The 16,518-nt window shown below is 46.7% G+C and overlaps 1 protein-coding gene across 2 annotated transcripts in view; it reads right to left on the bottom strand.

Annotated features, from left to right (window-relative positions):
- LOC116435040 (homeobox protein abdominal-A homolog) overlaps positions 1-16,518 on the bottom strand; it is a 360,685-nt gene that overhangs the window by 173,532 nt on the left and 170,635 nt on the right. The gene's annotated exons all lie outside the window — the stretch shown is intronic.

Raw genomic sequence — 16,518 nt, 5'->3', positions numbered from 1 at the left:
CTCGGGCACGATTCATCGATCCGTCTTTCGATTGGACGGGGGTTGGTCCTCTTACTTATGGGGGCCGGGATGTCGCGTTGGCGGCATCGCGAACGCAATGATGCTTAAGGCAATCGCTGTATCACGAATTATGGCTTTGTGTCTGTTTCTGAATATCTTTGCTTCTTTCCTTTAGCAGAGAAAATTAAACTTCTAATTTTTATTGGCTATTTGGCCACGGCTTTTTACATATTTCTTAATGTTTCTCTTCGAATCCTTCAGCAAAGATTGAACTTTCAATTTTTACAGCGCATTGCAGACGTGATACGATTTTTCGTTTTACTTGTAGATTCTAGTAATTACAACCGCGCAATCAAATATTTCCCGCTGATCTCGTATGCAATGGGAAACGTGAGTCACGGTACGTGTCTCGGCGTCGCACGACTCACAAGACGCCCAGTATTCCGCGTGGACCTCCGGCCCGGTCGGCGCAGACCTAAGAACAAAAGGAACTAGCCGGAAAGAGAGGGTGGTCGCGCGTTGGAATCTATAGTCGAGGAAATCGGAAAGGGGAGAAGCTTTTCCACTCGTGAATAAACAACGAGCGTACCAATCGTTATCGGAGCCATGAGAGTCGGCTAGTGCCTCCATAAAGTCGCGAGCCCTTCGTTTTCTCAAGGTGTGGCGCACCTTTGTCGCCGCCGTGCGCCGACTCGCGGAATGAGATTAACGTGAACACTCGTTTACTTCGCCCCTGCTTTAGAAACCAAAATGTCCTTGACACTAAGACTATCAGGAGGATCAACACGAACCATTCCGGATTTCCTCCTTTTGAAATTATTAGAGAGATAACAGACGTTTCTCTGAGAAACGATTGAAGAAACTGATTTAGTAATACGTAAACTGCATCACAAATCGATTAAAGTTTCAATAGACTCTTGGAGCTTCTATAGAATTTTAAAAAGTCAATCTAACTGCTCGGTTTACAAAATTTTTGTATTTTCAAACTACAATTCGACGTATAGACACTCAACAGAATTGAGTTGCGAAGATTTCAAACTCTTTGGAAATCACAAATCACTATTATTATTACTCTATTGTTACTACTATTCTATATACACATCATCTGAGTATTCCAAAGGCTTCCTTTCCTCTTAAATTTCAATCAATAAATTTAATTAAAACATTGTTCCATTTTTGTTATTACTCTATACTTATACACCATCCTAATATTCCAAAGAGTCTTTTCCCTCTTAAATTTCAATTGCAGAACTCAAAGCAAATGAAATTAAACGAAACGCTGCCTAGAAAAGAATACAAGGACGTAAGGGTTGACTTAGACGACGCGATATTCTTCCGGGGACCGTCTCCGCCCCCGATTCGCCGGGCAATACTCTTTCGTCGGCCAGATTTATGGCGAAGTCGGGGTGACTTTCGACCGACTTTCTCCGGGCTCGCAATCAAAGCGGCTGGAGGAGGCTAGGCCGACGGATCTCCTGGAACGTGGAGGCGCCCCGGGTCTTATTAGATTCACCGAGCTATTTTCGGGCGTTACGTGTCCGGCCAGATGTTTAACGTTCCCGTGGATCGTGACGGGACTCGAGAACCTACCCACGGCTCCGTCGGACCGCGTTTTTGTCGGTACCGTCGCGTTCGTTCGCTTCGACGATTTTTATTTTCTCCCGCGACGGTATGAACTTCCTTGAACATTTTTTCTCCTTCTCCACAAACCATGCTTCTACCTCTACAAAATTATTAACGATCAAACAAACCTCTCAAGCCAGGAAATTAGATCATGGAGCTTCAACTGAACAACTGTATTCCTCGAATTGGAACAATCAATTGAATGACAAGAACAGAATACTCAAGACTCTTCATACTGATTTCATCGATTAAATAATATCGAATTTCGAAATACTCCATATCGAAACTTATCCGCGAAACTCCAAAAATTCTCGTACACTCGCCTCGAGCCTACATAATACACTTCTAAACCGAAGCATTCGACAATAAGCCAACAGTACAATCTCCAGGTTAATCTACACAGTCGAGAGATCCAGCTCCGAAAGGCCGCTCGTGAATCTAAACTCTTCAAATCCGTTTCGTTTGATGTGTCGCTACGAATACAAGACGGTTCCGTTGTAGACGAGACGCGCGTCAATTCGGATTTCGCGTCCTTCCGGCGGTGGACGGCGTGGAAGTGACGCGTAATCCACCGGTGGCTGGAACAAGTAGCCTCTTTATGCGTCGGAGTTTATTAGCCGGGCCGGAGACGGGCCGGCAACGGGACGAGGCCGATCCTGCTCGTTGCCGCACGTTAGTTATTGTCCGGCGGGCCGTTTAATTATTCGAATCGTCGCCGCGATGCCAGCGTCGTAAAAATGTCCGGTGCCCGACACGCGGCATTACCGTTTCTCATAATTTTCATTGCGCCCTGTATCGGGCCCGACGGCCGGCCGATGCGTACGCGCGCCGTAACGACATTTGCGGCCGGAACGATGGCGGCAAAGGGATTTCCCGCGAATTACGGCCGGCGTATAGTTTTCCCTTTTACTTTTATTCTTTCGTTCGATTCGCGATGCGGAAACGCGCATTGTCGGTGAACGAGAGTAATATTGGCTGCGGGAATTAGACGCGGGGCTCGTCGGATGAGTGACGGGAGGAACAGCTGTTCTTTTCTTATAATTATAGACTCGTTAGGAGCGTGCGCTCGGGTTACAGCGCGAGTCGGAGTGCTGAACGTTGCTTGGGAATGATGGGGAGGTGGTCCGTGGAATGGAATGTTCGTGGAATGTTAATTGTTAAAAAGTAAGAAGTAGAATATAAATTCTGTAGAAGAAACTGTCAGATACGGAGTGAGATACTGGAATTTGTTTACTTGTATATTCAAGCTAGGACTGTAAATATTGATGTAAATAGAACAATGTATCGCACGCGGACACCCTGCAGATCCAACCTCCCGACCTCACTAATGAAACGCTTCATCAGGACGACCTACGTGGTTCACACGACATTATTTCTCGTTTACAAGAAACTCGGGCAACACGAATGGCCCAGATGCTTCCAGAAAGATTGGAATCACTGCAGCCGCGGGATATAAGGGGTCAGCTTCCCTTGTCGCAGGGAAACCCGCGGTTGAAGGGTCAACGAGACCTGTTACAGTCAATTTCGGAGTCTTTTGAAGTTAGCGGTTTGCGAGCGGAAAACTCGTGATTCGCTGGTACGAAAGTATGTTTAGGTCTTCGTTGGTTCTCCTTTGACCTGTCACTCACTCCCAACGTAGCAATAACAAATATCTGAACTACCGTCAACGATTAATACCCATTTCGAATGTAGAGCAAGCCTATGTTCGAACAGCATCTCGTTTCGCTGGTAATCTACGCAATAGAGCCACCCATAATTCCATGTTTCAAATATCCTTGAAGCACAGATCAGAAACGCCAGTCTATTTAAGGGTTAACGCACTCGATTAACAATCCTCTTAGCTCAGAAGCCAACGGCGAGTCGGCGGGTGCAGATAATTCGGCCCGTTGATTCTAATTTCCTCTGAACGTCCCCGATTGGAGTCGAACGCCGGCCAATTTGACTCTCGGTGACGCTGATACGCGAGCGACGCGGCCTCATCCACGCCCACGCGTGAACGCGATCGTTTCGGCGGCGTGCACGCGCGGGGAATCACGTATCCTCGCCGCAGGAGATTTTTTCCGCGTGAGTCGATCATTGTTACACGGCCGCCACCGGTTCGATTATTATTATTCGCCGATTCTCGTACGCGGAGGAATAATAAAGCTGTCGCTCGCTGATCCACGATAACCGAAACGTGCGCAAAAAACGCCGCTGCTATTTTTGCGAACGGAGGGACGCGATCGCGGAAATTCGGAACTTGTTATTCATGAGCTGACGCTGTCTTCTTGTTTTCTGCCGGCGCGCGCAACGGCGGTTTCTTGTTTGCCTCTCGCGGATTAACTTATTGGCGCACTAGTTTCTTAAGTTCCCGTGAATTTTTGTTGTCGAAAATTTGGGATAGGCGCGAGGAATCGTACCGTTTCGGTGTCAGTGTGAATTTATTCTGGAGATAATAAGTTGGTAGTGGTAGAATAGCTTATTGCTTTGATTTGTGCAATGAATATCATTGATTACCTAATGTACTCGAATGTCTTAAGAATTCGAACTGATGTATTTTAGTAGTCCATCTGTAATGAAATTAGAACTCCATTCTAAAAGGCAACGCGTTAAGAGCGAACGCTTTTGTTAAGGGTTAAGAAATGCATTGAAGCGTTCAAAAATTGAGCTCAGTGATATTCAGAAGATTGAATACAATAAGTACATTAATATTACTCGACTCCCAAAAGAACGCTGAAATCACGAATCAATAAAGAGCCCTCGAAAGCTCGACATCCGCGTGGAAGCAAAAAATTCATCCACCCTCACAGACGATTAATTCCTGTTTCAGGCACGAGAGCACTCGCCCCGCGGATCCATAGCAGCCGGCGGAAATGCAAGGTCTCAATTTGCGCGGGCAGCGCGTAGCGTTGGAAAACGTTATCGCCGAAGTCCGGAGGGTGAACTTTTCCTCGCGCTGCCGCCGGGTAGTTTAATTTTCCCTCCGGTCCCACCTTATTTCCAGAGAGCCAGTTCGGTCGCACCTGCACCACGAACGAACCGTAGACACCGAATGAAGCGAACACCTAGCTAGAACGAGAGCGAGTGAGGGGGAGAGGGAGAGGAAAAAAGCAGCGGCACCATCGAGAGAAAAGAAGAAATCGTCTCGCAGAGAGGAACGCTCGAAAGGTGTAGCCCGGGGGTTGGCGGCGACGCTTGACTCGTCGCGGGGGAGGAACGGAGGCAACCCAGCGGCGATGGAAAGAGGCAGGAAGCAGATGAGAGGAAGCAAAACGAAGGGAGCCCCGATTCCACTCGATTCGAAGGTGTAGGTGGAGTCGGCTAGATTATCTTCGTAGACGGCGGAATGGTAAAGTTCCCGGCCCAGCGTGGCGCGGTACGTGTCGGAGGGCAAACGCGAGGTTAGAGAAAGTCTGACCGAGCTGGCTGAAGCGAAGAGGGACGGGGGAGCGAGCGGAACAGCCGTACAGAAAAGAAGGGGCGAGAGGAAGCTTTTTAGGCCTTTCCTCGGGCTGCTGCAGACGCAGCTGTGTGGAAACTGCAATGACACGCCCCCTCGCCACCATCCCCATCCCCTGGCAACCGCTCCGTCTCTCCTTCGTCTTCCACCCTCGAGACGTTGATGGTCGCTCGGCCAGGGGTAGGTTTCTCTCGGGGCTCGGCTACCTAGCCACGGTCGATTCCGAACGGAACTCCCGCTCCGGCTGGTGGGGGGCGAACTACCACGCTCAACCGGCGTTCCTCCCTCGTCCGTGTGCCGGATGCTGCGAACACGTCGGCCAGCCCTCGGCTTTCGATGTCTGCGACCGCCACAGACGGGGCTCCCTCCACGGCCACCCCCGATCGGCGCTCGCGAGGCCGCATCTCCGTGGAGACGACGCTGCTGCTTGCGCCAGAAGGCCCGACGCCCCCGCGCCTCGTCGCCCCTCTCGGCCGGGCGCAGCATCACGCACAGATCGATACGCCGCTCGCTCCAGGGTTCACCTATTCCAGACTCGCCCCGGTGAGAGACCGTATATAGTCCACCACCCTCCAGCGCGCCCGACGATCCGAGCGATCGTCCGCCTTTTTCCAGACTGCGCAACGATCCCCGGACCGGCTGGAATCGTTGCCTCCGCGCGAGGGATGGGTGCGATTCCGCTACGGCGATCCTCTCGGCCGAGAGTAACGAGACTGCGGATCTCTCGGAGAGTTTAGGCTCTTTCTGTGGGAACCGCGGCCTGCTGTCGCAATTTTTTGGCTTTTTCGGCGGAGGAATTAGGCTGGCCTCGCGAGGACTTTGAGGTTTGGGGTGGACGCTTTTGCGTTTGCTTGATTTGGTATGGGAGCGTTAGGGAGTTTTATATATCGTGTTATGTATTAGCTTTGTATAATGCGTCATTGTGAGCAGTATCTCTAATGGATGTTTAACCCCTTGCCCTACAACGAGTGAGACTCGTGATCAAGATTTTCATGATTCAACAAATATGTATATGACTCAGTTCATTCGAATTCAAAGTAAATATTATTCCTCTGTAATCAACTATTATAGTTAAAGGGAAATATAGGTATAATATATGCTTAGAATTTTCCTCTTTTTCCAATAAATTATTAATGATAAAGTATCGATCAGAGTTGAGAAAGAAGTCATAGGCCAAGGGGTTAATATTACAGTGGACCTTCGAGTGCGAAGGGTGAATGTTCGGAATGACCTTGCTGAGGGTTTTATTCAGAGATGGAGATCTTGATTATTGTAACTATTAATTCGATGAATTAGCTTTAATTCCAGCTTATCGTTTAATTTTCTAATGTATTCGGTCGATTGTAAGGGATTTTAGGGGGGGGCACTCAAATAATGAATGCAAGGGAGTACCAGTAATAATCTGAGCAGATGGAAAGCGATGCAGATGCCGGCTGCGGAATATCGAGCAGCGGTGAAACAATTGGAATTGGATATCGATATTGTATTTGTTTCCCAGAAAATCGATCTCCGGTGGATTTTAATTTCGAAGCAGTTCGATTTGAATTCGGGCTCCTGGGAAAAATAAGGGACGGTTAAATATTTCATCGGGCTTTCCCGTAGGAAGGAGGATAGTTCTAAGGAACCGAGCAACCGTGCACCTTTTCCATCGCGAGAATCGAGAGATAGACGAAGGGGCCAGCTGCCGCGCGGGAAAATTGCATCGAATTTTTTCCGAGAACGCCTTACTCGTCGCTGACGCGAATGTTTCCGCTTCCCTTTACAGATTACATCTCTTCTTCTGCCGGATCGTTATTTATCGGACAGGTTGGGAGTGGATTTCCATTGTAAAAACGCCTGACGTGCTTGGATTGTTGAGCGGAGATTTTGTATAATATCGCTTGATAACGTTGACGATGCGAGTATCTCGCGTGGGTGGACTCTGTCCGCCATTAGGCTTAGAAAGGATTTGCTTAACATTATTCCCTATGTTCTTCGGAATTTATGGGTCTTGCAAGGAACGCAGGAACTCATTGCGCCCTTCGATGATCGTTCCCCTAATGACGGAGCGTACGAGCGTGCGCAGTAAGCGCAATAAATCCTCTTAATAAATATCTTTCCGTGTCTAAACATTTTAGAGCACGCGTAACCGCGTGAAGTTCGGAATATAAATCTTTCTGCTCTCCTTAAAATATACGTTTGCACGTCTACAATATTAAAGAGAATATATATAGAATAATATTCTAGTTTCAAACGCGGCAAACGCTGTTTCCCAGTGAACCGAATATCCATTCGTCTACAGTAATAAATAGAATACAAACAACATAACATTCTCCCAATTTCGAATGTAACAAATGCTTAACAAGGATACACAGAGTATAAGACTCTCGCAATTTCAATTGTGACAAACTCACTTTGCCAGTAAACCGAACAACCATTCGTCTACAGTAATAAATAGAATACAAACAACATAACATTCTCCCAATTTCAAATGTAACAAATACTGTTTGCCAATAAATCAAACATTCATTCTACAATACTATTGAAGAATATACAGAGAATAATACTCTCCCAATTTCAATTGCAACAAACTTACTTTGCCAGTAAACCGAACATCCATTCGTCTACAGTAATAAATAGAACATAAACAAAATCACATTCTCCCAATTTCAATTGCGACAAACTTAGTTCGCCAGTAAACCGAGCATTCGTCAACACTATTAAATAGAATACACACAAAACCACATTCTCCCAAATTCAATCGCGACACACTTTAAAAGAATTCCCTCTCGCGCAGCATATTTCCTCGAAAATATATATTTCCCGATCTCTCACCACCAGTTTCCCCTCTCCTTTACAGTGAATTCGACTAAGACGTCGACGCAAATCAAAAGAAAGACGCCGGGGCGCTGCGATAGTCCCGAAAGCGCTTCATTCCGCGCGAGGCTCGAATCGAACAGCCCGAGACTCGATTCAAGGAATTGAACGCCATTCCCGGCGTCTCGCGTCGGCGTGTCCAGAAGGAAACGCGTGTCGCCCGTAACTCAGCCCGGTGGATGTTGCTGCTCCACGCGCAGACTTAATTGCCATAATTACGGTAATTTAATTATGCCGGCGATGCCCGCGGTATCATTGTATCTTTCTCCTCAGCTCCATCGGAGTAATTAATCGCGATTATTTCAGACGTTATCTCGCGTGTTTCCATACGAACAGCGGAATTATTTTGAAGGAACACCGGAAGAGCAGTATATTAACCGAGAGCGCGGAGGAATTAGACTTCCGAACTATTCATCAAAAAATTATTCGTCGCGGATTACACAGAATAACCGAGCGGGCTTCGAATCACGAAAGCATCGGTTCCGTTACCGTGTTACCATTCCGGTTTCAATTATTCCGTTGCAACGCGTATCGACCAGGTACGACGCTAAAATAATATTCGTAATAATGTCTCTATAATTACATTGTAACATATTTTGTAACTCGCGCTATCTAATTACTGAGCAACAGTGTAGCGACTCGACGAATTTATGTGCAGACTCGTTCGTAAATATTTATGCCGGTAGTGAGCGTAAAAATCGTATGGTTAAAAACAACGTAATTTATTGTAATGAGCCGGGGTACAGTTGCGAATAAATGCACCCTGTTCCTTCGTTTCAAATCAGCTTTATCAGCCGATGCTGCTGCATTCTACAGGTAGAAACCATTCGAACGCCGGCTCGAATACGAATGAGGAGTTAATTCGTCTTCCATAGTGAATTCTAAAGATTAAGCGGCGCCTCTATTCGCCGGGGGCCATTATCTCGGGAAAATGCCCCGTCGACGGGCCGCGGGCCTCGTCGCCGAAAGCGCAGATAACCGTGATCCATTCACAACACGCTGACAAACCGGGCGAGAGCTTATCTGTACAACGTAGCCACGAAAATGTCTTCGTTAAGCTCAGCGAGCAGCTTACCGAGATACGCTCTCGTTTTTACGACACGCCGGAGCGCGATGAGCGATCGAGCGGACGAGGACTTCTAAACCGGCGGCTGTCGCCTTGATCGCTTCCGGTTTCCGCTGAACTGCGACTCGTCATTCTGTCATCGGGGAAATATGCGACCGCGACTAGGGATGTTCGGCGTGATAATGTCATTGTGCACGTGTGTTACCGATTTTCTTTACATAAACGTGTGAATTATCGTATGGTTGATGTGAGTGAATTGATTGATGATGTGATTATTTGAATTCGATCGTTTGATTCGATTGTTCGATCTTTGAGACTATGTTTGAGATTTGAATCGTCGGTTGTATTGTGTGGATTATTATGGTACTTCGAAGGTTTTATTCAAAGCAGTTTGAATTCTAGTATTATAATTGTTCGATAGTTTACGGTACGATAGTATTTTACTTGGATGAACGTGTATTCCGTTGAATGGTCACGGATAGAATCTAAAAGTCACTAGAAGCTAGTAACCCTTTCACTTACCAAAATAGTGCCATAACCGGGCGTAAAATGTAGATTAAATAAATGTCTAGAAGATAAGGCTTCTGTATTCTACCGTCCGAGGCGCCGTAAAGTTGACATAAATATACACGATGTTTCATAAAACGTGGCGATAACCACAAAAACAGATTCAGCAAAGAATAATAATAAAAAAAAGAAAGAAGAAGGAGGAAGGAGTCTCATATGTAGATTTGCCATGTCCGCAGTCGCCTCAAAGTTACAGCTGACTTTTAAAGATTCAATAAATTTTATTTCCACCCGAGGTACAGCAGTTTACTGCATTTGGCTACTTAAAATCACTGTCCGGCATATTCGGCGTCCCCGCGCGTAAGGCGACTAGCGTTCTACGATAATCTTGTTCGTAAAAATTACACGCATTAAAATCTGCTAACTGCATAATACAAAGTAGAATAAAATTTCTATTAAACTCTCCATTACTTTTTATTAGACACTTTAACCGACCCATCGCCGCAATCTCCGTCTACCCCTATAAAACGTACCCTTGAAGGTTATATTAATGTATTAACAATTCTACTTCGAAATATATCTTCCTTGCAGATCTTTTTTCCTCGTTTTATAGACCCCTGCTTCTGTAGTCATTAGCCGTAACAGAAGATCGTTGGAATTAATCCTTCAGTCCATCGCGTAACAATAATTAAAACCACAAATGTATTCGTATACACGCTGGGTAGAAGATTATTCATCGTTCTATCCGAAGACTTTTCAGATAGGCGAGGGAATGTCTAAATTTAAAGAGAAGTGGTAGCTTGTATTCGTGTTGATGTTGGAATTGCTATGAATATTGAAATTAGTGGTACTATTAATATTAAAATTAATATTAGTGCTACTGTTGACAATTATTATCGGTATTCGAATTGATGGTAATATTAAAATGAGTATTGGTATTACTATTAATCATTATCATTAGTATTCAAATTAATATTAATATTCAAACGAATATTAGTATTACTATTAACCGTTATCATTAGTATTCGAATTAATATTAATATTCAAACGAATATTAGTATTACTATTAACCGTTATCATTAGTATTCGAATTAATATTAATATTCAAACGAATATTAGTATTACTATTAATCATTATCATTAGTATTCAAGTTAATATTAATATTAAAACGAATATTAGTATTACTATTAACCATTATCATTACTACTCGAGTTAATATCAATATTAATAAGTCAATGAAAAAACCAATGAAGTACAATCATCCTATGCTTTCGTCAGCCTAAAATTCAGCAATTCTCCAAGGTCTTTCGCGGCAAGATCAGCCCCGTCCTAACGAGCCACATCCGTTTCCGGGACGCGAACGACTGTCCGAATAGTCGACTCTTGAAAATTCGCTCGCGCGCGGGGACCATTAAAAAGACATGAACAAACTTCACAGACAGGGGTGGTCCCGGCGCTGGGTGGATCCGACGCGGAAGGGGCGGAAAAGTTTTCGGCGAATTCGCCGGGTAATCTCTTTGGAAACTGTGCGGGTGCATGCCAGGTGAAACCGGCGAAGCAACGGGAACTTCGACTCGACCGGGGAATAACGAAATTAACGCACAAGCATTTTGTTTATCCGCGGAATCGCGGAGCGCCCGATCGTTCCCACGGCTGGTCCGACGACTTTGCTAAAAGCTTTCGGTGATAATTCATATTCCGCGGTGGAAATCAACCGGAGTTGACGCACCCGCCGGCGATAAACGTCTTTGAGAGGTACACCACTGGGAAAGGTTTCCATCATCGATGGAATCTTTAGTGGTTCCGTTGTTCAGTGGATCCGTCGACCTCTCGTTTCTACCGGAGGACGTCCATAGAGTTTCCAAATCTCGTTTCGCGAACAATCTATTAAGAACACACTTTTACAGAATATTCCTTCTAGATACATTGTCTTTTATATGAATCCAGTTACGATAAAATCTATCGATTCCCAATCATTCCTCGTTCGAAATGAATTCAAGAGACGAAGATGCTTCGTTAACTCCTTTCCTCGCAATATCGCGCCAGCCTCGTGGCGAAGATTTCCAACGTAATGCGGTAAACATAAATATTGTGTCAGAATGCAAATTACATATTACACCTCGGTGAGCAATGATTATACTTGAGAGTACACGCTGATATCGAATAAGACCGGAATGTTCTCTTATTTTCAGCAGATTATTAATAACAAGCTAGTTAGAACGATCGCGGTTCAAAAATAAATCGTAGGGCAACGAGGGAAACTCGTCGGCAAACAGGTATTTCCAATTCCATTCGGCCGTGTTTATTTATTCATTCAGGCGTCGGGGCACAACAAAGTTGCAGAGCGAAATGAATGAACCCGAGATCCTGTCGGAATTATGACGAGCCGAGCGATTCAGGAAACGCGCTCGGTGGAACAGGATCCGCGGGCCGCATGCTGTTGCGTATCCGATCTACATTCAAATTCCAGCAATTATCGATTATATAAATTGGCAGCGTCAGGCTCGGCTGAGCAAATCGGCGCGCGTGACGCTGCGAGCCGATTCCCGGCTAAGTAATCTCGCGATCGGCATCGTAATTTTCACTTTCTCGCCGCGGAGGCAGCCCGACGTGTTCCCAGCCGTATATAAAATAATTCCAACTGTTCGAAAACTCCGTATCGCCGAGATAATTCCCGGCGAAAGCCGTACTCCACCCACCGGCAGGCATTTAAATTGCAGATTTCCGATCAGAATCGCGCAAACCGGCCGGGATACGCGTATCCAGGACGGTATCGCGCGGCCGGTTTCCCGGCGTAATGAAAATACGAATCGGAATCGCGATCCGAGCGGCTCGTTATCGCCGGAAGACACGCGAGCGGGGAAAACGCCCGCCCCGGATCTTCCATCTCGCGGGAGAAAATGAATCGCCCGGCTCCCCGGGCATTTTCTCGCCGAAAATTTCGGGCAACGACCGCCGGATCGTTCCCCGGAAATGGAAACTAGACGAAAAATGTACGGCCGGCTTTATTTCCAGGGCTCCGGGCGCTGATGCGCCGAGCACCCGCACTTTATTACTAATTGCTCGCTATATGAAAGGCTTTCGTGCTCGTTCCGCTGGAAATTTCATGATTTCGGGGACGTAATTTGGAAAAAATGCGCGACGCCTCGCGAGGACGGGTTCATTTTCCTGCGGCGAATGAAATGGGGTGAGCACCCCGGCTGGAAAGGGTCGCCGCGGTTTAACCCATTCGTCGCCGGCGCCTCTTTCAATAACGGTCTACGCGTTACGATATTTTATTAAAACATCGTGTTTACGGAATACGAATGGTCGGGAGAGAAAATTTCAACGACTTCCTACGTGTAATAAATAAATGAAATGTAATAAATGAAAACACAGGGAAGTATAACTTACTTCTCTTCGTAAAATACGAAACATTGATATTCCATCGTAAGCTTCCTCGTCGAATGTGTCTATTTTCAGCTGGATATTTTTGAATATGGGAGTTCGAACGTCGTTAAGCCGGCGATACTGAATTTTTCGAGTTTAGTTCGTTAGAAATTTAAGTACGCGAACCTCGGGGAGCTGGTAAATGAATGACAGCAGAAATTACCGTCGAAACCTGTTAAGCGAGCTGAAGTCGATGACAGGAAAATGAAGTTGATTCATTTATACCCCACTGTGTCTGCAAATAGAAGGATTAAATCGGAGACGCGGCTGCGTTTAACTTCGATTTATCCGCGGCTAGAGTTCCCAGCGAACTTCTCGAAATTTACACGCGGCGTAAATCGGAATGCACACCCTTTCGCTCACTTCGGACTCGGACACAAATCCCGAACGTAATCCGCCGACGAGCGGGACGCATTTGAAGTGAACCGCGACGGGAACTTCAAAAATGCTGTTATCGTCGTACATCGAAGGAAGTCAACGTCGTTTCATCGAGGGAATTTATAGGCAATTCCGCGAAGCGGCTATAGCGAATTTAGATTGAAATCAACGAATTTGTATCCCCCGTTAAATCGCGATTCGATCGACGGTTAAAGCCGCGGTCCGTCGGGAACGCGGGAAAATCGAAGACGTACGACCGCGCTCGAGCGTCGGAACGCGTTTATGTTACTCCGACAGGAAAATTTACGGCCGTCCCCCCCTTCCCAGAGGGAGGGGGGAGTTCGCAGAAGTTCAGATTCGAATCTAGGAACGTTTATTTTCCATTGAATTTAAATTCGTCGCGGGATTAAGTTCGAAAACGCGCGATCTTCGGCGTTACGGGAGACGGAACGCGCGATTCGAGTTAATTTATCGGGGCGATTCATTGAGATTCGCGAGCCGCGTTGCGAGCGGGCCGATATTAGTCGACTTTTTACGAGCCTAATTTGCCCCGGCTCGTTGCATACGTTTAGTGGAGAGTCGTGCGCGATTATACTTTCAGATATAGGCCAGTTTGTATTTTTCACACGTAGCCGGCGCTGTTCTATGTTATCACGGGGCCCGAGCTCGTCAGCCCCGTCGGCTTCTAGTAAGATCGTTTCGACGAACGCGTCCGCCACCCCTGGTCGTTCCACGGTTTTCACTGTTACCCGAGGAACGGCCGGAAAGACTGCCGGGAGCAGAAGCCGCCTGCGAAGTGTCGCCAGCGGGAGAAACTGGACGAACGAATCCAATTTGTTCCGCGAATTCTCGCGTCTGGGAGAAATGAAACAGGAAATCACCTCGATTCACGGTTCTGCGTGATAAACAATGTAACAATATGACAATATAACAATCGATTACGAACGTACATACGATAAATCAATTTACAAATGGCTGCGTCCTGTTTTTCGATTAAATATTCTGCATTAAAGGAAATCGGTGGTGGTAGAATTCACGTATTTTCCTACGAGGACTTAATTAATTGATCGCAATCGATAACTGCGCGTTTATAAGAAGCTTGTAAAGCGAGTATTCTTTAAAGTGTCGCTCGAATCGGAACCGTCATGGACGCCCGTCGCCATTTTAAGTCCGACGAGGCGATACAATTTAAAAAGATGAGATCGATTTTCACACCTCCGCGGAACAGTCGCAATTCAATTATCACACCTCGGCGACTAACTTATCGGGCGACAAGTTTCTCTTAACGGTCGTTCCTTAACGGAAGAAAAATTCCAGGCTGTCACGATTAACATTTATCGACAGCTGTCTCGCGTGGCGAGCGTGCGAAACGCTGCCTCCGCGAGAAAGAGAGAGAGGGAGAGGATGAATAAAGCGAGTAAGGAACGATCTTATTTAAGGGAACCACCGTGTATACAGGGTGTCACCGAAGTCGCAGTGCAGCTGGACAGTAAATTAAACTCAATCTATACAACAAAGTAGACGATATCGAATCATACTCATTATCAATATGAAAATAACATTTTCCGCTTCGTTGTAAGATAATATATGAACACTTCTAAATAATACACTCTTGTTACTTCCCCTCGTATAAGAGACACTCCGCCAACTAATTATTCCTACAATAATCTCGATTTAAATCGAATCAGACGCCTGCACTATCGAATAAAAATCATCCAACCAGTCTGTCCGTAACTCGCACTTTCCACTCGCCTTAACTGCCGCCGCGTATCAAATACACATTCGAAGCCAATTATCTCAGGAACGGTGGCTCCTATGGTTCAATTCCATTCGATTTATTTTCTCGTGTAGCCTCGCCTGCCGGCCAATTATGCCGCGGTTTAGGAAACACCGTGTACACCGGCGATAACTGGGCCGGCCGCGATTCGTGCGCGGACGAGGCGCAGCCCCGGTTAAAAAGGAAGCGACGGCCGTGTAATTGACTCTGACGATCGGGGAGCGGAGATTAAAAAGAAAGGACACGGACCGTCCGGTTTAATCCGGCCGCAGATAAGCGCCGGGATCCGGCCGAACTCTCCGGGCCTTAACGAGCGGCCGATCGCTAATGGACGCCGAACCGAAGGAACACGCCGGCTCCCCCGGCCGCGATGATAATGATAATAATAGGGGCAGCGGGGCATAAATTTCGCGCGGCCGAATCAGCGACGTCGGACGGAATTTATTCGCGGCCGTGTCGCGCACCCGCTGCCACCCCCTTTCTTTCTCGCCCGAGTTTTTTTCTCTCGCTGCCAACGCACTCGAATGGCTGGCTGGCTGGCCTCTGATTGGGAGAATGTGGCGGAGATTAAGCTAAATAATTCGATCGTTAAATGGGAGATTACATTAGGTAACGTCTGTTATGGCAGCGTGGAATGTGTCTCTGCGGTTCGGGCGTGTTTCGCCGGAGACGTTTATCGGTGAATGTGGTCCACTGTTTTCTGGAATGTCGAGCGACGCGAGATAGATTATTTTATTTGATACACTGTATACAGTCAGAGATTGGCTCCGGCGGTGTGTTAGGGTGGAGTATTGTTTATCGGAGTTTTTATCATCTTAGAAGTGTTTGTAATTTTTCTTAGGGCACTCGGATGTTTATTTGTCCCGAAGCGACAAGAACGTTTGATCGTTATCGTCGTACCGAACGGTCGTTGGCGAGGGAGGGGGAGGCGACAGGAGCGTCGCGTGGAAACGGTAGGAATCGGTCGAAACAAAACGGGCGGATCCGATGGAATTTGGAACGGTGGGCGAGCGAGGCTCGATGGGACTTTTCGGGCAATAAAATCCACGGAATCGCGAAAAGAATTGCAGATCGGAGCAAAGCGGCGCGGGATTTATGGCCGAGCCGAGTGGCAATTTGTCGCGGAATTGGACGGGGTTTACGACGATATATTCGACATAAATTCGCAATGAAATTAGGCGGAATACGTGGAAATAAATTGGCCAGGAATTTATAATGAAGCCGGCCGGAATTTATGCAGACAAATTGGACGGACGGGGGTGCGTGGGGGTGGCGGACGGCGACAGGGGGAGCGCCGGGAACGGTGGTGGATCGAAACGAAGGGAGTCCACGGAATCTCCATTAAAGTGCGTTTTTAATTGCGTTTTCGCGGAGAGAGCGCGCCGGACTACGGGCTTTTCACTTATGCATATTCATGGTGATTACCCGGGGAACACTGCCGT

Source organism: Nomia melanderi, chromosome 5 (genome assembly GCF_051020985.1).
Source record: "Nomia melanderi isolate GNS246 chromosome 5, iyNomMela1, whole genome shotgun sequence".
In the NCBI taxonomy this organism is placed as follows: Eukaryota; Metazoa; Arthropoda; class Insecta; order Hymenoptera; family Halictidae; genus Nomia; species Nomia melanderi.
The sequence above is the reverse complement of the archived record's forward strand: the minus strand, read 5'-3'. Positions and strand labels throughout refer to the sequence as shown.